This window comes from Strix aluco, chromosome 6 (assembly GCF_031877795.1).
Source record: "Strix aluco isolate bStrAlu1 chromosome 6, bStrAlu1.hap1, whole genome shotgun sequence".
NCBI classification, from domain to species: Eukaryota; Metazoa; Chordata; class Aves; order Strigiformes; family Strigidae; genus Strix; species Strix aluco.
Window position 1 is genome coordinate 37,559,181 of NC_133936.1, and position 21,225 is coordinate 37,580,405.

General features: G+C 37.6%; 1 protein-coding gene across 2 annotated transcripts in view; it reads right to left on the reverse strand.

The window, feature by feature from the left end:
• Positions 1-21,225, reverse strand: part of ZNF804A (zinc finger protein 804A) — a 153,120-nt gene that overhangs the window by 99,990 nt on the left and 31,905 nt on the right. The window contains exon 2 of one of the 2 annotated variants that reach the window (XM_074829663.1): positions 16,459-16,510. The exons of the other annotated variant lie outside the window; for it this stretch is intronic. The gene's annotated coding sequence lies outside the window, so the exon portion shown is untranslated. The remainder of the gene's footprint in view (positions 1-16,458; positions 16,511-21,225) is intronic. 2 annotated transcript variants of the gene reach the window in all.

Here is a 21,225-nt window from a genome sequence, read left to right on the forward strand (position 1 = left end):
AATAAAACTCTTCTCGCCTCTACCTGTCTCACCACCAAGACTCATGCGGGCAAGTATTTAGGTACATGGTCACATCCAAGGTGACACAAACTGCTGCTGTGTCTGCTCACACAACGCACCAGGATGTGACAGTCTTTGGATCATCTTTAGTCTTCCTCCTGGAGGGGAGCTGAACCTAAACCCCCTGGTCTCAGTGCTTCAAAAGGAAACACTCAGGCACTCCTCTGGCTCATCGGGATCCTGATCTGAGGAACCTCACTGTGCCTGTTTATGAAATCGGAGGCTCCAGGACCACCTCAGGTGACAGGCAAACAGATGAGAAAGCACCAGAAAATTACTGTCTGCAATGCTGTTCATGACACTGACCACCTTTTCCCCAGGATTTAATTTTCATGCCTCTATTCCCCTCTAAGAGGCGAATTACTTTCATACCTCCCAACCACACTGTAAAAATCGATGCTTTGCAGAGAACAGCACTGCAGCACCAGGCTACATAAGAACATACCAAATTCCAGTTCCTTTACATGGACAAACTGAATCCTTATTCCAAAGTAAGTTACTATTTCGCATGAGCAGAAGTACCAGGTTCACAGCCTGCCAGCACAATTCCTCTCAGGAGGAATCATTATTCATCCCAGCTTAGGACATACTGACTTAAACAGCTCTGACAATTATTTTACCACTTCATACTGCATAAGGAAATGCTTTCAAGTACAGATTTGTGGTGGCAGGAAGGTTGTTAAATGGACGTTTTCATTTTTGCCATTCTGCTGTAGTGAGCTGAGACTGCAGATGTAGTAAAAAAAAAAAGCCCTATGTAACATTTATTAGTTTTGTATTTCATACTTTCATCCTCACTCCTTTAAAGCTTTAGCTCTGTTTTTCTGGAAGCACGATATAAACACTGTCACTTACACTGAGATATAGAAAAACAATGGAGAAAACACTGTCACTTACACTGAGAAACAGAAAAACAATGGAGATTAACTTTGCTTTATTCCGGTGACTTGTAGTTTCCAAATAACTTGCTTCCAGTAGTCATGGACAACAGCATAAACATGAATAAGAACAAGGTAATTTGAAAGGAGGAAAGTCTTTAGCAAGAAATGAGAACTGAACACAACTGGGGAGGAAAAAAAAAAAATCACAGTACAGACTAGTTAGAAATCTCCATTTCCATATAGCAGAACAATTTATTTCAGAAAAAATATTTCCCAAAGAATGAGCCTTGAGCAAGAAATATCCTGTCATTCTTGATATTTAGGCTCTGTATATGTGAATCTAGCTGAATGCCAGGTAAGCAAACCAGTTAGCCAACTTAAAACCAGCAAAATAGCTAATAGGAAAAGCTGGTTGCAAACTATCGTTTAGTTCCCAACACTCTGCAGTATTCTCCCACCACTCACCGCTTTGCAAAGCCTCACTCTTAGGATTACCCCCCAAATGCACACACCTTTTCCTGCTGTTGCTTAGGTCAGAGGAAATATTATGGAAAACTTCAGCAGAAATGGTTTTGGCAGCTGTGTAGAACTGTTTTTACAAACAAAGCTAAGGGGAAATAAGTTATTTTGTCCATATCAAAATAACGATTAGATTTCCTTCACTGGGAAACTCCAGTCACTTTATAGTTTAGGACTACGACCAAAAATTTACAAGTAGTGTTTAAAGAAATTGGAAGCCACATAAAAAAAACCAAACAAAAAAGCACATTTCATGTATGTTCCTTACATGCTCACCAGTATCAGCAGCTAATTCTCTGAAGATGCCTTTTACAGTGCATACATATCAATGGTAAGATCAAGGGAAAATATTTTTATTTGAAGAAGAACACTAAAGAGAAAACAAAAATGGCGAGGAAGAATTCAATTAACATCTTAGCTCTTAATTCCCACAACAAAGCAACATACTGCTAAAGAACTTACTGAAGAATGACTGCTTGCAATCCTGCCTCACTGCTGTGTCTGCGCAGGGGGTGGGAAGAAGCATTTCTTCACGAAAACCCTCCAGCAGAAGACTCCCAGGCTTAAACAAGACATCTGAGCCCAACATGCTGAGAGGTCTGAGGTTACCTCAGGTACGCCTAGCCTGGAAGGTACTGTCAATACTTCAATTTTATTTGTCTTACACTTGAAAGCGATGATCTCACCCAACAGATGGGGCTAAGCGTGTAAAAGGATGCTGATGAAAAGGACCCAGGTTTGTAAGAGAATCTCTTCTGTGATCAGGCAAGGCAGCACAGATTTTCCATCACACCCAGAGCTGTAGGAAGAAAGAGGCTTTTGTACTTCTGGATGATAGGAAAGGTTGTGCTGCAAATCTGATTCTGTCAACCTCCACTTTTGGGCTAATTCTCTAGTACAGTTAATTCTCTTGGCACAAAAATGGGAGAGTAAGAAATTAGCTTTTACAGCCCATGGCTTAATTTGAGCTCATTCTTTTAACCAAGGTTAAAAACTCTACATAGACTTTGGTTTTAAGTCAAGTTACTGCTGTACAATTTGTCAGTGGAATGCCTTGTCCCCATAATCAAGCTTCTTTCACCTTCCTTTTTCCAAAAACAAAGCACTGAGATGTGGAAAACATCCTAGCAGACAGATCTTCAATTACTAATGCGGCAGCAGAGTGCAGCATCTAATAGTTTCTAGGCCTTACTCAGCACTGAGCTGCTGTGCAATCCAGAGATAATATTGACAGTGCTTTGGGAATACCTAAAGGCAACACAGCAACTCTTCTTACAAAATTTATATTCATTAGTTTTAGCGTGCTCTTAATTGGTCAACGCAGAGGTGATTGTTCAGTGGATTCATCACCGATCTGTGATTAGTTAAACACATCTTTGGGAAATTCAGTAAAACTGACATTTGGTGCCAGCAATGCAGATGGAAGTCAGAAGCTGTGAATTCTCTAAATTTACTGCAAGATGTAAAGGGGAGATCAGGTAGTACTGATAAATCTCGAGGGCTGCCACAAAACCCCAGTCAGATGTCACAAGCTAAACTTACGCAGAGGGTGACTCAGAATAATTCTTTCTGGGGTTAGTTGCGCTGTCATGAGTTATTTCTGCTGCAGAGGTTCATTTCCCTGCAGACACAGCCGGGCCAAGCAGACCCTCGTGGCAGGCAGCAGTTGGCTCGCACCTGGGATGAAGCTCTCCAGGTATCCGCTGCAAGGCTCCAGCGCATTCGAACACATGGTGCTAGTCCTAAGCAAAAGGTTTCTCAAACAAAAATGAAGCGCTGACTTCGGTATCTGTAAAGTCCCGCTACGACTAATTGCCATGCACAAAATAAAATCATTAATTCAGTGCTTTGCAGCAGTTCTCACAGGATAACAGTTATTCCCTTTCACACTTTCTCTGCCTTTTTAAACCACATTTTCCCATCCAACTTTATTTAAAAAAAGGAAGAAATTAATTACATCTGAAGTAATTAGAAATTTAAAATCCTTTAATTCACTTCTCTCAGACACACAGCTTTAGAATATATTAAGAAGATGTTAGGTCTAATACTCTCCTCAGAAGCCTGAGAGACTAATTTATTTCGATGGAAGACACACACGCCTCTGAAAGCAAATATAGCCATTAACTCCTTTAATCCCTCCCCATCACAAATGATCTATTTTGTTATTTAACTACAGAACTGTTAAAATGGTGAGTAAGAAAGCTTCCAATATACTCAGACCCATGGATGCAAGAGAGGCCTTGCCCTAATGTGCCCCTCATGCCCTGGCAGGCAGCAGCAAAGCAGGTTGCAGTGTTCACAGCCCTGCCTGGACACTCCTCTGTAGGCTGATGGAGCTGAACTCCTCCCTGGCATAAACATTACTGGAGATCTTTAAATCAGTGCACCAAGAGAAATTTGGTATAATGTATTAAAAATCAATAGGCTTGAAACATTTAATTGACCATGCGTTTCCCAAATTACATCTGTTTACAAAAATACTAACTTTAAATGTAATTTATGTATGTACTGCTGAAAAAAGAGCCACATTTCAATATGATGCATTTATTTTTGAATTGTAAGAACATTAACTCATTTGGCAAAACAAGCAGCAAGTACACTGAGATAATTTTATACCATGTCGCTGAAGTAAATTGGCATTAAATTCCAGCTTCAGCACCAAATGGCAAATTAACAAAACGAACAAGCTGAATTTCTGATCGTGTCCCAAGAAGACATACTGGCAATGCACAGTGCAGCACTTGGAGGAAAGCACTAGTAATATACGATTTTACACTACAGCGTTTCACATCAGATCCATCCTCTGTGCGTTCTGGCTGCATTAGATGGTTTGGCCTGATCGCTACAGACAGTCTGCAGTCACAATCTGTTCTCCTAATCTAGCAGATTAAAAATACATCCCAATGATTAAATGAGCATAATAATTTTTTTCCTAGTATCGTAAATGCTATCTGACATAATAGCCTGCAGTAGGTAACTTGACTTTTAGAAGACCACCTATGTAAGTATTAAATAATAGAGAAATCTATGTTTTTGTTAAAACACACAGGCTGCAAAACAAACAAGAGTTGGACAGGTCAGAAAAAGTGGTTTAGAGAGGAAATGTTGGTATATTAATAAAATTATCTGTGGAAAAAACTGTAATATTCCCATACCCAAACACTGAATTTCAAAGTAGCCCTCACAGTATATTAAAATAGATCAAAACTCAGTAAATATTTATTTCACAAGTCACCTACAAAAGGCCTATAATGATCTTTTTCTGGAGCTTTAACATGAAAGATTAGCAAGTGTTTAATTTTTTTTTTTTTAAAGCAATGCAAGCAGGCAAAGCAGCCTAAAGATGATGAAAATTTGAAGGCACCAGCAGACACTTTTAGAAGCCTGAAGATTAAGAGCTTGTTATGTTGCAGAGCAGTTAACACACTTGAACTTAAGCAGGGGATAATTTCTTCCAGATGAGGAAGCAAGGTGGACAGAGGACTCATGATTAATAATTATCCTAATCTACTTTCACCATTCCTGCACTGAGGTTTTTAACAGAATGTGATTTAGCAGCAAAACAGGATAATTTGAGCCTGTGTGCAGGGGATGACGGTAAAGAGGTTTTCACTGTATGCACTCAGTCAGGGCTGTCTCGTTAAAGCTCCGAGTCCCTTTCCATATGCAGTCTTCAACACCCCGTTAAGAGATTTGCTGGCACCCATCCACATGGCAGAGATGCACTAGGCTCTGAGGCCATTTGGCAAAACACTAGAGGATGGTTTTTAAATGTTACATCTAATCCACAATATCCAGCACTAGCTAGACACTACTAGTAGGTTACCTTGAAAAGGCTGTAATACTTTAACTGTTTTCAAAGCATTCAGAAAACAGGATGATACTCACAGCAAAAAAGGAAAGGCCTTTTTTTGGGGAGAAGCTTGAGGAGCTTCCTCCCACCTAATGAACACAACAAGCAGAAGGACGGGACATGTGTAGGAAAGATGGAATGTATAGGGTATATCCCCTTTTGGGACCGTGAATCATTCTCTGTCCCGAAGGCAGCATACTACATACAAAGTGGGATTAGGGGTACATTCTTTGTAGCCTGAATGTCCATATTACATTACATACTATATTACATTATATTACCATATTTGTAATTGTTCAACACAAACAGCATTGCTGCAGCACAGTGACCACCAGAGCCATCGTACTGGCAGCAGCTTGAACCAGTAACTTGGGAAACACTTGCAGTCTGCTTTGTTGGGTTGAGTGGTAAAACAGTCACCTTGGCATAGCCTGTGATGCTCAAATACATCTGAAGAAAATTGTAATGAAGACCTGTATTGATATTTCAAAGGAAAAAATAAAAAATGCCCTAAGAGATATGTAGTCGTGTATGCCATGAGCAGTGCAATCCCATGACAGATGTAGCAGCAGTCCCCTCAGGTACACTGACTGTAGAAAAGGTCTGCCAAAAGCCACATAGGGCTGCTGAAAAATAATTTGTCACAGCTCGTCATAGCCGGGGGAGGGGACTTAAATTAGAAAAGTCACGTTGTGTTAAGAAAAAACGGGAAAAAATGAAAAATTACAAGAGTGAACAAATGGCATCTTCCCAGAAGACTTTAAGTAACATTTGAAAGTAATCCAAACACAAATATTAGATAGAAAAGAAATCCATTTTCAGAAAATAAATCCATGAGGATGATTATTTTGAAGGTTTGGTACTTAAATGCCAGCAATAAAGTCCTTCCCTTTCCCATGACGTAGCTCTGAACAGAGGCTGACACATAACATAGTGACTTTGCTTTTGCAGCTGTAATGCAAGCAAGGTCCCCGCATCTTAGTTAGGCAGCGAAGAGGGAACTCAGCAAATGAGGTAGAGTACAGCAACAAAAACTTTACCTTCCTATTTTTGTGCCCGTGGATAGATAAGAAATTATTCAGGAGAAACTTAGACATGACCTTTTGGATGGATTCTCTACACTGTACTTTCTACTTTTATACTTGCATATAAAAAAGCCCAGCACTAAACTGGAATTTTATACATGAAGTACAAGAAAGTAAAATATGCAAATATCCCAAACATATAGGTCATTAAAAAAACCACCAGAATCAAACCTCTAAAAGATACACCGTATGCGTATTTTCTTTCTGTGAGCTGTCTTACTACCATTCCTATCAGCATTTCCATCTTGGTATTTAACATTTACAGAAGCTGACAAGCTTTGCGAATTCTTCAGGCTCTGCAGAGTCACCTGCCATGAAAACCACCTTGCAAATACCTGACATAATTAGTATCTAGAAGAATCACCATACTTAAAGGTGTGAAATCCAAAAGAAATACAGAAATACAACAAGGATAACCAAACACAGAACAGGGTCAAGTCAGAATGTGCTATTTATATGAAGGCCTTCTGATGCTTCATAATGCTGGTCCTCCCTTAGTTTTTAAAGAAATGTTTTTAACATAATAGGGGATGTTAGAGGTAGCACTATGATGGTAAAACAGGGAATAGAGAATGCACAGATAGGAAATTAGAGTTAAAAATGGTCTGGAAATGAAGATATTGTACCTCTATCATAAAAAGTAAAAGCAACAGATGGAAAATAAGAAGGTCACTCTGTCTGGAAGAGAAACACAAGTAACAAAATTATGCCAGAGATTTTTCACGGATAAGGACTCCTCAGCTAGGATTTGGGTTATTTTTCTGTGAAGTTGCACAGAAGGAAAGGGACTGGCTTTCTCCCTCTCACTATAAATCAAATTTTCAAGCATCATGATAGTTACTATGCTCACAGGAAAGAACAGGGTATGTTTACAATAGTTAAAAAACTAGCATCTGGCTGATGACTCGTGCAATGTGAATATACCAGGTTGAAAGATAAAAAAACCTCCACTCTGAAAATAGGTTGGGTTGAAACTCATACACAGACCACTACACAGATCGGGTCCCTGCAGTACGTTAAAATACATGAAAATGGGCAGAATTTGCCATGGTCACTGCTACTATAAAAACTTGCATATCATTAACTTGAGTCATTTCCCTGTAATGAATTAAAATTGACTAAGATATTGTGCTTGCCAAATGCAAATGCTAACTAAAAGGATGAGCATCCATCAAAGTAAGTTTGGACTAAATGGTCTGTAAAAATAGCGCTGAGTGTATTTTATACAAGATGCTTCATTTTTGTCGTGTTTTCATTGTACTGAAAACATACCTTAAAAAAAAAGGGAGCAACTAAATATCTGCATCTTCAAAATCTGCTGTCTCAGCAAGTTATTTTCAGATTAGTTTTAGTAATTTTGGTTTTCATAAAATAAATTCAATCATTTAAAATTAAATTTTAGAAAACTGTAAGGAATTCCACACGGCAAAACTTCATAAGCACTCTTAACAAACATTCAGATACTTGGTTTTGTTGTTATTTTGTATAATTGTTCTTAAGTGTTTAGTCTTGCAGAGTGGGGCAAATTCTTCAAGACTACCAAAAGAAACTTTGCATCCTCAAGTCAACGAACAGTTCTGAGATAGAGTCTTGTTACCAGAAAAGGACTTTGGGGGTTTTGTTTCTTTGTTTGTTTAGGAAGATACTCAATATAATCTACAAACAATCATGTACTGAAATAAGAAATTATGTGAACTTCATATACTAAATTATTTTCTTTAATCTAAATAGTAGTAGAATCAGTGTGACAAAATACATAGACAATAGCTAAACTGGACTCTGCAGTCAATTTCCACGTGATTAATACACCACCAAAAACTATGCTGGGACCTCTAAAATGTTTATCAAAAAATGGATGAAATTTTACTTATGAAAACTGACTTGTTAAGTCAACAAAACCACACATGCAGGCAAAATCTCCATGTGTAAATGGACTGAGATTTGTAACCCAGACTTCAAGGGAGCTGCGGCAAAAAAGGAAGTAAAATAAAATTGGAATTGCACACAATGTAAATTAAGAATTGAGCAGACTGTTATGAGTTTTCTATAGTGCTTAATGCTAATACATTAATGCTTATATCATTTCTCAGAGGTGTTCCATTAATCCCAGTTTGCTGACAAGAAATTCAAGAACCAAAAGACTAAAGCCAACAGCATAAAAACAACAACAAAAAAACCCACAGAGACAAAAAAAAACACGAATAAATAAATAAAACAAAAAAGGTCACTAGTTATTTGAGGACCCAAACACAGATGCTTAAACACTGATTTTCATTTTTTACCCCTTGGAAGTGTAATCTTCTTATGGCAGTCATGACTACCCCATTTTGTATGTATTTACATAGTAAATATAAGCATACTCCTACAGTAATGTTTGTTGCCCTTCTTTTTTAATTAAAAATTCTGTTTGCTTTTATGTTAGGCATCATTGCTGCAGTCACTGAATTCCTGCTGCAGTCATTCACACACCATGTCACAAAAAGCAGGATCCTCTCTAACACAATATAATTACTGAAACGAAGAGCCAAAGATCCATGCTGTACATGAGGAACATGCTGCATGTATATGGACCACAGTACTACACTTCCAATTCATTTGCAAAACTCCTTGCTGAAACTAAGAATTCACTATTAAAAAAAGAAGAAAAAAACAACAAACAAAATATCATTGCCAAATACAACTTACACCGAAAGGTTTGGTGTTTTGTACTACTTCAGAAAGACTCGAGAATACAATCTGCAAGACGTGCACATATAAAGATCAAGATGTTCAAGACACTGTCTCTGAATTTTTAATTAAAAATCCATCTCAGTAATCCCAAGTATCTGCAGGGATTTTCTTTATGATTTTGCGTATTATGAAATGACATAGAGAAGGTGAAAAGGAAACTACTGTTTAGCTTCTTCCACTACGGAAAATTAGTAAGCATGTAATAAAATCGAAAGCCTGAGGTGGCTGTTTTGAAACCACATGCAAGTATGTTGTAGGACTTTTAGTCACAGAACTTTTTAGGGACTACAAGTGACATGGGTTTAAAAACAGCTAGGAAATTAAGGGGCTGGGGGGCAGAAAATAAATCAGTCAAGGCTATTGAATGAAGATCAGTCATGCTCCAAAAGGAAGAGTTAGGTAGGGATTACCTATCCGAAGAGAACATTTTGGAGACTCAGAATATCTTCATGACAAACAACAAATACTAAATTCAGAATGTATGCACAGAAACCAATACAGCTACCAAAGACAACAGTAGTGAAGACAAGCATCTCAACCCAAGTAAATGTACTCATCCTAAAGCTAATCCAAGCAGAATGCAGCTTGCTGAAAAAATTCCCCTCATCTTTCCCAGACTAAACTATGTGTAAACAACACTTAAATGTCTGCCTGAGGACAGCACCAGGTACTACGAGTTAGACTGACCAGAAATGTTTGGCGATTTCAGTTCTTCAGACCAAGAGCCCTCTCCCTGAACTCTCCATTCATGCAGGTATTGACGTTCTTCAGAGATGAATCCACCAGGCTGGACCAATTATAACATCTAGACCATCCAGGAGAAAGGAACAAGCTCAAAAATTTGAGTCTTGGGCCTGTTGTTATACCATTCATCCTCCACAGTTTTGGGTGTTTTTTTTAACATCTACAGAGTTCATTGAGTTAATCTTATTCTATTTAGGTCAGGTTAGAATCAAACCCTGAAACCTTGCTATCTCTTTCCAAGCCTCTCCATTATAAACACAGCAATCAGAAATCTAAAAACATCCTTGTGAATTTAATCCTTCATAAAGGTATATAGTCTCTGCATACATATAATTATAGCACTTGACACGGAACTCCCACTACGACAACAAGGTCATCTCCCCATTGAGAGCTACTAGACAAGAACATCTGTCACTTAGACAAATGTCACCGAGTATATATCAACCTGAAGACTTCACTTATCCACACAGAATGAAAAAAAAAAATATATATATTTTCAGGTTTATGAGGTGACATCTGTTTGAATGACAGATGCCTCTGCCACAAGAGTGCTGAACACTGTTTCATTGAGAATCACCTCCAAAAGACTTTACTAAGTACAATAAACTAAGTGTTCCTTCTTTTATGATAAGCTCTTTTCATACTTTTAAAATCCCATTTATCAGGGATTGAAGTTGCAAAATTTGAAAGAGCTGCATATGCTCAAGTAAATCAGCCTAAAGCACTTAGAGACACTGCATGACTTGTGCCTAAGCCTAATCCTGATGTTTAGATCTCATTATCTTGGTTTGACCACGAGACTGCAAACAAGTCATGCAAATTTGTAAAACATTCAGCATAATTTATAGTAGAATTAAACACTGCTTTGGGTATGTACAGTTTTGGGATATTTATTTTTACTGCTGAATGCTACACTAATCCACAACTGAATTGATCATTGTATTGAATTAGCTATTATTTGATGATTACCTCAAGCAGAACAGAACAACCCCAAACTAGCAGAGAGTCTTTATGTAAAAACAAAATCATACAGATTAAAACTGTGAAAACACGTAATTTAGTAATTAATACTTTTTAGTTTGTTTCATTAAAATTTAAATACATGTTAGAGAGGCTGTTCATTATTGGTAGGATGCTGTAAAATATTCTATCAAGGATTTTGTTTGTCATTAAATTATCCTGACTGCTTGAACAACGGTCTTCAACAGTCTGTTGTTTCAATGTCTTTGCTATTATATAGTATTTTTATAGGACAGATAAGTAAGTAAATTTTGTATTCTCTTATTGAAAAAAAAAAATTAAAAAAAAAAAAGCCACAGCCTGAGAAGAAAGATCAGAAGATTTGGCAAAATACAAACGAAAGCGCTCTAGGCAAGGTATCTATGGGATAGTTGAGTCAAATCCATGTTCTCCCTCAGAAGATATAGCAGGACTATTAATGACTTCTCCATCAGATCGAGTCTTCTGGCAGAAAATGAACTCTCCGTAATATCTATCAGATAATCCAAATCATAATATTTTATCTCCTCCTATTGATCTGAGAAGCCTACAAAAATAATTAAGGCATTTGATTTCAAAATAATTTAGCAAAACATTGCAAAGCACCTCCCTGTCTCCAACACCTTGCTGCCTGTCCTCTTCTGTGGGTGGGTCTCTCTGAAGAAATGGTGCTGCCATTATAAAACTCCATCATCTCTCCTGGCTATACAGTTCATCAGATTAATTACATGCAGAGGAGCTGCAGGTCTGGATACTTTACTGGAAAACCAGTTTACCCTGATGGGAAGTGGGTCACAGGGGAAAAACACCTGGTGGGGGAAAAGTGTAGCTCACTACGAAGCATTTTAGCAGTTGTTGTGCAACTCCAGGTAAAGCATTTCTGTTCTGAAAACATCAAAATACATAATTCCCACCCCATCAAAGCTACATTTTTAAAAAAGTCATTCAGAGAAAGGGAAAAAGTGAAGTTTCAACCTTCTCCGGTGTCTGGGAGAAAAAAGTAATGCTGGTCCATCATAATTTATGAATTCTCCTCAGCTCTAAACTTCACATAAATCCAACAGATTCACTACAACTTGTGAACCTTATCCCCAGGAGGGCTGACTGTTTTTACAATGGCTCCCTGGACATCCAGGGCCAACCCAGCCTTTGGTCCTACCTCCGCAACAAAGGTGAGGGGACATCCCCGAACACCAGGACAGGCAAGGGAACCCCTGCTGCCCAGTAGCTCTGCAATGAGGGAGAGCCTGCTGCAGAAGAGCATATGATGGGCACAAAAAGATGATGAATTTGCAGAGTAGGGTGAATGGCACCTCTTCCCTGGGGCAAGCAACTGGGCCACTGCAGAAAGCTCTGGCCAGGACGTAGAAGGGGTAAGGAATAATAAGTAGGTTGAAGAAATGGAGCCCTCTACTCAGGCTCCACAGGAGAGACTCCTTCACAACAGCATTTTCTCCAGAATAAATTTAGTGTCACAACACTAGGAAAAAAAATTTAAAGCAAAACCAGTGACAGCTGTCTATATCTCAGCTCATTTCCACTCAAAAAGGATCATTTTTCAGATGCTTACAATTTAAGTCTTGTTTTTTATGATAAATTTAGCACATTTATTCTTACTTTGTAAGTCATTTTTAAAACCTTTGAAATAAAAATGATTAGAGGGGAAAAAAATGCTTAATGCTTATCAGTATATATTTATGTGTAATCACACAGATTTTTTTGTGATAGGCGCTCAAAATGTGAAAACAGAAGCCATCCTTAAGATTACAGCTAAGTCTTCTGGCTGACCAAAACCAGCTACAGAACTTTCTAATTTCTTCTTTAATTATTTTACAGTATATTGGATAATTTTTTAAAGATGCATAAATTAACTATGAAGAATATTATCATTGCAGTATGATGTTCAGTATATACAGCAAATAGGATTGGACTAGCTCCTTAGGTCAAGACAAAAATTGTGGTCCTCTTTCACTAATCTTCACATCAATGTGCCACAAACAATTGACTTTCCCAAACATGTCATACAAAACCAAAGATACAAAATGAAACAAAAATACAAACCAAAAATATGTAAAGTAAGTAAGTAAAATGTTCCTCTTCATCTTATTTTCCACAGGTGACTGAAGCCAGACACAGTCCAGGATTTTTGACAGCCATTAATTGCATTCACATCTAAATTTTGTTTTTAACTTCCCTGCTCAAGGTCAAGGATAAATTCATGAGCTGCATCCAGATCTCCTGTACCCAGGTTAAATCACTAAGCCACAGAAATCAAAGCCAAAATCCTCACTGAAGCACAAAGTAGCTCACTGTAGCACAAAGCCAAAAGCCCTAAGGGGCTGTTAAAATATTAGCATGTTCTTTCATTCTGGGCTATTACAACACAGTCCCCATATGTATCTGTCCTGTTAAAAACTGGTATCTGAAGAATTATATCAGAATAAAACTTGACCATATGCCTTAATGACCAGGTACATCATTGTAATTCAAAGACAGAACAATAAAAGACCTGATAAGAAGTTCAGTAGCATCTTATCATTAAATCAGCATTACAACTATGGTAGGTGCTATTGATGTTGATAAGGCTATCATAACTTATGAACAAGTAACACTGAAAAGAACATTTTTCTTAATCCCTAACTTTCAACCATGACCTTATAGACTAAAATGGCATATGGGTAAAAGGGATTTAATTATCCATGTAGCCCTAAAACACTCAGAAGATCATCAGAATGAAAGAAAAGTATTTCACTATACTTTACTGTAAAAATGTAAGATTAACTTCAATTAACTTCTCTGCTTTACAGTTAAATCAGTCCAAACTACTGTGATTAGAAGAGTTAACTATTTTAAGTATGTTGTTGCTGGAAATTACTTAAGAAATAATTTTTCCCAAAAAATTCTTCTGCCCTTCTCATTGTTTTCACACTATTTCAAGTTTTTCTTAGTTATGCATGTTTCACATTCTTTCTCAAGTATTGTGACACTAAAGCAACTTATACTTCAAAGTATTTTAAATTACTAGTGTATAAAAATGAATGAAGGCAATCAGCTTATTACTCTAAAAAGAAACCTGAATTCAAGGCAAAGTATATTAAATTAAATTAAAATCAGATCAAACTAATGGGCTTTAAAAATATGTATTTCATGTTAGTGATTTTATTTATTCATTCTGGCTAAATGCATCTCAAACACCGTACTCATACGACTTGTTAACACCACATCACAAAAATAAATTTAACAGATCAAAACTTCACAAGTGAGGTTTAAAGACTTTTTAATAAAACATGTCAATATACCCTAAAACAGTCAGGCCACAACTGTATGGTGCCAGAGAATCCTATCTCAACCATCCACTGGCAGACTGAATCACACGGTACGCTCTAAGCACTGAGACTAAGATGACTGTCCTGGCTGGACCCGCTGTACACAAGCTTCTGGTATCTGCCTTCTTCCTCTAACCCTGGGAGTCCTTCTGACTTGGCCAACAACCAAGTTCACACAGTGACACACACGTTAACTGGCTTACCTTGCAAACATCTTACTGTTGTATTCTTTTCATTAAAATTAGAAGGAAATTAATACTGCTCCCCTTGCAAAGGTTATTTTATATGATTTCTCCACTCCCTTTCTGTGCACAGTTCCTCCTCTTTTCCTCCTTGTAAGCTACCTCCCCTTTTTGTTTTGCAAGGGGAATTCTGTGGGGTTCAAGCTCATATTGCTGCTTATGTGCTTTGTATACAAAGCTCAGCCTGGAGAAAGTCACTCTTGGTATTTGGTTTAGTCTTGTACAGAACAAACTGATGTGGAGATCTTTCTCAACTCTTTTCACAGTTGTCTCAAAATCCCCCACGTAGGAGTTCTGCATGTTCAACTCATTGGCATGCTCAACCATCAAAACCTTTCCCTGCTAGAAAAGAGCCTGTTAGGAGCTGTAAGGTCTAGCTAACAATCAAAAAAATTTCCAATAATTATAAAGCAAAAGCAGATCTACTTCATCCAAGCATGGTACTAGAACTATTTTTCTTTTATCTTTCAGCAGTGATTTTTCTTTAGCCAAAGGGATATTAAAAACAAAAGTGGTCATTCCAAAACTTACAGGAGTTTTAATGTCTGTAAGAAAAAAAAAAATTATCACCAGATACTTCATTATTAATTTGTTCTGTTTGCATAATCCTTGAAAACTTATACCTGGCAACAGTAGAAATTGAGATACGAATCACTTTGTGAAAAAAACACTTCTAAACAGAATTTTTATAAATTAAAGAGAACTATTAAACTAATGCATTGTGGATGCGCAATTACTGACATAAGAGTTCCAGGAGTTACCAGCTTGAATCGTCTGAATCATAAACCATCACAGATTTTATGAAAATAAGGCAATATTTACTGAGGCACTGGTCTAAAAATCAACAACGTTGGCATTAGAAGAAACCCAAAAGTACTGTTGATCTAAAGTGATAGCATACTAATGTTCTGAATACTAAACTTATTTCTGCTATAAGCAGAGAAATAGATGTTAGTACCCAGCACGTGAGTACAAATGGAAAATGGGTGGGAAGATTTTTTTGTGTGTGACAAGTGATATACTATGAAAAAACATATGTACAAAAGATACAATGATTTTTCATTTAAAATAAAAGATATTTTTCCCATTCCTCCTGCCACTACTCCACCAACTTTTGGACTGAGCTTGTAAGAGCCTCACAAGGTTCAGCTTGCCTTTTTATTGAGAAAGCTTTTATTCATTGTGAAGAATATAAGACTACTGCTTTTCTAACTACCGAGTATCCTGGTAAAACTAAGCTGGACTGCTAAATTTTCCTAAGCATTTTGCAAAGTACCTTCCTCCACAGATTTTTTTTTTTTTTAGTGGTGTTATGCTTACTGTAGAATTTTTGTACTCATATGTTGAGATTACAGTTTGGGTTTTTTTTCATTATTTAAAACAGTCGTGTACTATGTGGATAAAATTCTAACCATCTCGTGCTATATTTTAAACGAAAACCCAGTCTTTCAATCTACCCATGGCAGATTAATGTCTTTAGCAGGAAACCTCGGATTTAACACTTCATTTGTTTCCCAGAGTAAAACTTCTGAGTATCAAGGTTATCCAGTTCCCCAAAGCCACACCCAATGAGTCATTGCTGAGGTGTTGCAACAGGTATGCATATACTTATACAGTACAAACTATTACATTTAACACACACCAGCAGAAAAACAAAGATGAAAATTGACTTCAAAAGCTCTGTATTCATAATGATGATGCTACAAAACTGACCATGGTTTGCTCCCCACCATCCAACACGTCAGGGTAAAACACCAGAGGGTTTAGGGCTGAGGGAAGACAAAGACAAGGAAAGAGAGAGAATGAGCGGCTGCTTCATAACCATCCTTCGCAGAAGTCTCAAGAGGATTTCAAGCGAATTACAGACCACGTTAATCCCAGCTCCCTGCCTGACTGCCTGAGTAACCACCATAAAGGATAAGAATAAATTTATAAGGTGTCTGCTGTCACAGGACCAGAGCATGGAGCAGGTGCCTCCAGCCCCCCTGACACTCAATGGTATGCAGAAATGGCACAAACCTCTTATTTCTGTGTCTCTTGATGCTCCATGTACATGGCCAAGGATTTGACCCTAAACAAATAAAAAAAAGTGAATGCTGTAGTACACACCAATAAAAGCCAAACCCCCTGCAAAAAAAAAAAAAAAAAATCCTAAAACAACTAAAAGCCCTCCCCATTAAAAAAAAAAAAAAAAAAAGTGTTATTAAGGAAAAAGAATCCTGAAATCCAGACAATGAAGTCACGTCAGTGTAAATATAGAAAAAATATGCTGCTGAGTTTATACAGAGTATCCAAGCTCTGAGATTGCCTTCTATATATTTTAAAAATATATATTATATTTTCAAAGGATCCACATGGATATAGTTATAGCCACTTCCATAGACCAGTAGTTACACGTTTAATCCCCATCAGGAGGAAAGCATGGTTTACAACAAAAAAAGAGTTTAGCAAAGTAGTTGGGAAATCAATTGCAATAAAACTCACCAAACTAAAATTTTTCTGATTTGGCATGTGTGGTTCAGGGAGGGATTACCAATTTTATTCACTTCTATGTCTACTTAATAATCCCAAATTCATCTATATGACGTACTAGAAAGACAGATTTAAGTCTGTTCCAGAAAATCTCACCTTAGAACTGATCAGCCTGATGGCTGCTAGCTGATGCCTGCAAGCAGTTGGTGCTGATTGCTGTAAGGGGCCTCGGACAAGAATGCGCCCAAGGACATAATTTTTGCAACTGTGATGGGTACATCCCAGGGAGGACAGAGAAACCAACAGAGAACATGTTGTAGTCAAAGATAAGAAAGCTGAGAAACTTTACAGATAGAGCAATGAGCCAAGACAAGGCCTTATATGAAAAGAAAAAAGACACAACTCAGAGTTCATGGAAAGGACACTAAGAGACACCTCTTCAACAACCACTAGGGACCACCAAAAACCTCCATGGAAGCCCCCTCAGAGACCCTTCCCCAGATTGTACACTTGCATAATGTATTAACATATGCATTAGATCCTCTGAAAGTAGGTGTGTACTTCTCGGAAATTACATGAATATTCATTTATTTTATTATATACAATAAGTGTGCTTTTGTCTTTTGGCATGCATGTTAGGTGGAATGATCCACCGTGCATCCAGTGCTGCAGTAAAGAATGCCTGCCTTCTAAAACTTCAAACTAAGTCTTAGGGGGTTCTTTTGAGACCAAATTTATGGTAACAAGCCTTACCCAATTCATCTTTTCTCCACTCTTGAGATGGGGCTGAAGGCAAGTAGTGCACCCCCATGTCACCATGCGTTTTAAAAGAAAAAAAGACGTTGATTTTACTTCTGTACCCTTGCCATGGTCTTCCAAGGAAAGAAACAGTCAAGTTTCCAAAAGGTGTTTTATGACCTCAACTCTTATGTTTTTAAAATAAATAGCAACTAAAACTTTACTCCTCAGATTACTGATCAGAGGCAATGGAAAACAAGCATAGGAAGATAATACTGTAGGTCAGCCAATGCTGTAATTGTAAGTGTAAGGAAGAAGAGATGGGGGAAAAAAGCAACTATCAAGAGTCTGGCCAACCACTTGTACAAAACAACTTTGCTTAATGTATTTAGAGTCACTCTCGGGTAGAAATAGCTAAGCATCGCTGCACCAAGAGAGCCAGGAGATGCAATTAATGAGGTCACTGTCTACGGGAGAACTCCTGGCAGGAACCAAGGCTGAGGTTCCTGGCAGGAGAACTCAGGACCTGCCAGAAGCTGCAGGAGTTGGATGAATCAGATCTTCACACAAACGTCTGAGTGGGGAAAAAGGAAAAAAAAGAAAAACCCCACAATGTGAAAGCCACCCTGCTTGTGCAACTAACTACATTAAGCTAAAATTTAGTAGTCAGTGCCACAGGATATTTCAGTTGTATTTTTTAAAGCAGCTTTGAAGGCAACATCTGCTTCCTAAAAATGCAGTCCAGTTCTTCAGTAGATTTCTCCACCACTAGATCACAAACCACTATGCATACATGTCCATCATCAATATCCATCCCTGAGATTAAGAGATTGGTAACAGAAGGAGACTTGTGGGAGGATAAAACTTGCCTTATATCAAACAAAACAACATGAAAAGGATACAAAAAAAAAAGACACGTGGGAAGTTATTTCAAGTTAAAAAATTTTCTTGCTGACAAGAATAATACACTTTCTTCCATAATGGAGCACATTGGTCCTCCTAATTTGCTAGTCTTGTAATCGGTAGCTTTATCTAAAAATTTTAATTCTAACCCTTCCTGCAATGAAAATGTCTAAACCTAATCAATGCAATTATGTAATTAAGGAAAATACCAAGTTTTCTTGCAAAAAAATACATTTTTATTGCTAATGCGCTTGTGTCATAGACCTTGTCTACTTCCTTGAAAAGCAAAACAAATTAATATAGAGAAATATAGTGTTTCCCTGCTTACTCAGAATAAGAAGAAACAACCCTCCTGGACATGAACAAAAACAAGCACTGCATCTGTGAAGGTATTATTGACATATATTCAGAATATGAGGCACTGACTGGCCATGCAGAACAGACAAGACTAAATTATGTCCACATAAAACTGGAATTTTAGGTCTTCAGACTTTTTAAAAAAAAAAAAAAAATCAATTTTACAATAAAAGGTGTATTTTGTGACACAAAATTACAATCATTAGGTGAGTTACCCTACTATGAAATAATTTCATTATAATATGTTTAGCTCCTTAAAATTGTCTTTGTAGATAGTTTCCTAGTAAAATATTTTTTGCAATAAAGTAATTTACCAAGAGCCAAATTGCTTTGCTGCTGTTAAGACTTTCTCCTTTACCTATTTTATTTTTGCCTTGACAATGTATTTTAAAGGCAGTAAAGCAGAAAGCAGTAAAAGAAGCAATAATGAAGGAAGAGACACACGAAGTGATCCTTAATGGATTGTCAGCTCATGAAGGCAATTCACAAGCTGGAGCAAAATGAGTTCTACGCACAAAAGAAATCAATACTCATTGTAGCATCCTTCCTGCTACACTGCAATTTATCAGCTAAGCAGAGCACTGTCACGTCTCATAGGCCTCAGAAAACTCCCTGCTCTCGGAAGCAATATTTATTCTCCACGGGTTTCTCCCCAGCTGAATCAGATCCATGTATAGTACCCATGTGCTGACTCGCAGAAGGCCCGAACAAGGCAGTTTCTTCACCAACAAAGACCAAGGAGGCGCCTCTATAACATGAGCTTGAGAACCACGCACAAAACAAGACATCCCTGGAGTGCCATCTATCACTCTTATTGCTGCTAACATCTCTTTAGTTACCATATCAGTATTTACACAAGTAAATATACCGTAACATTTATCATTTAGCTTTAAACTAGGTACATATTCAGACTACATGAAGTTTGCGTCATGCAATGTATTTTAAAAACAGCCATTAAAACAGGAAACACTTTCTTAAAAATTAATACATTAAAATGAACAAGGGACCATCCATATACTTACATTTATGAATCCAAACATTTCGGAAGTTGTGAAGAACAGTAATAATTTTGCCCTGGGCAAACTCATAGTAATAACACTACTACATCTAACCTTGAAATAAGTAAATACTTCCCAAGTCCTAAAATTGGTCCTCACAAGCCCAATTTATTAACATGAAAATTTTTGAATGTAATTCAAATTCAGAGGCATACAGCCCCGCAAGCCTACTAACGTGGCTGGAATAAATAAGACTACAGAACCAACCAACACGAAGGTCACAAACTCACCATTTACCTAATGGAGCATATTTCTGCATTTCAGATTATCTGAAGTCTTTTAATGAAACATTATGCTGTTAAATAAGATAACCTCCCTGTTAAAGAAGTGCTCACCTCAACTCACTGCGGTAAGAAGATTCCTCGATGCAGCGATCGGCTTCGATAGGGTGCGAGTGTTCTCAGTAATTAGCAGTGACACAAACCAAGATTGAGTGGGCAGAAACCTCTTCCTGGAGAGCAATGATGTCAAACTACCTGCTCTTCCATAGGACACAGGAAGATGCTTGGAAATTGTGGATAAGATCTGAGATTGGTTTTGAGTTGCTCAGAGGTCAAGCTATGAGTTTTCAAATGGTAACTTTCAATCCTGCCCCGGGAAGTTTTAGAGTGTCTATTCTCCCTCCTTCCCCTTCCTCCAGACTATATGGCCAGTGTTTAAGACACCTTTGGCATTGGTACAGTAACTACGCTGTCCATTTCACTGGTAGCGTAATAGGAAAAACTGGAATGAAGGAAAAAAGCGGAACTGAAATGGAAATGGGAACACACCATTCTGTTTCATCAGACTCCTCCATGCACACAAAGCACCCTGGATACTTGTCAGACATTAAAACATGGGCCGTAATGACAAGATCACCCTTGCAGACCAGCTCAATTCCCTCAAAAGGTAAAATTTACTGTTCCCTCTGAAAAAAAGAAATAAATCTTGAAGGCAATCACTCAAACCCACAGTCATTTCATGCTTCCAAATACCAGCTACAAAAGTCCAGCGCTGAAAACCCCAATCTTTATTTTAAATATCCATTATAAACAGTATAACGAAAACACACTTTTGAGGAAAATATAAGAAAACTCTCAGATGTGTTTTCAGAAAAAATTTTGATGAAATTTTTCTTCTCCTCCTTTTTATTAACAACAGTACCAAACCAATGAAGCAGGACTGAGGAGTAACAGTGAAGCTACACTTTTTAAAGACTTTCCCCTGAGCAAACAAGCATCTTCAAGAGCTGATCAGTTTTTCTTCTGATACCTTGCCT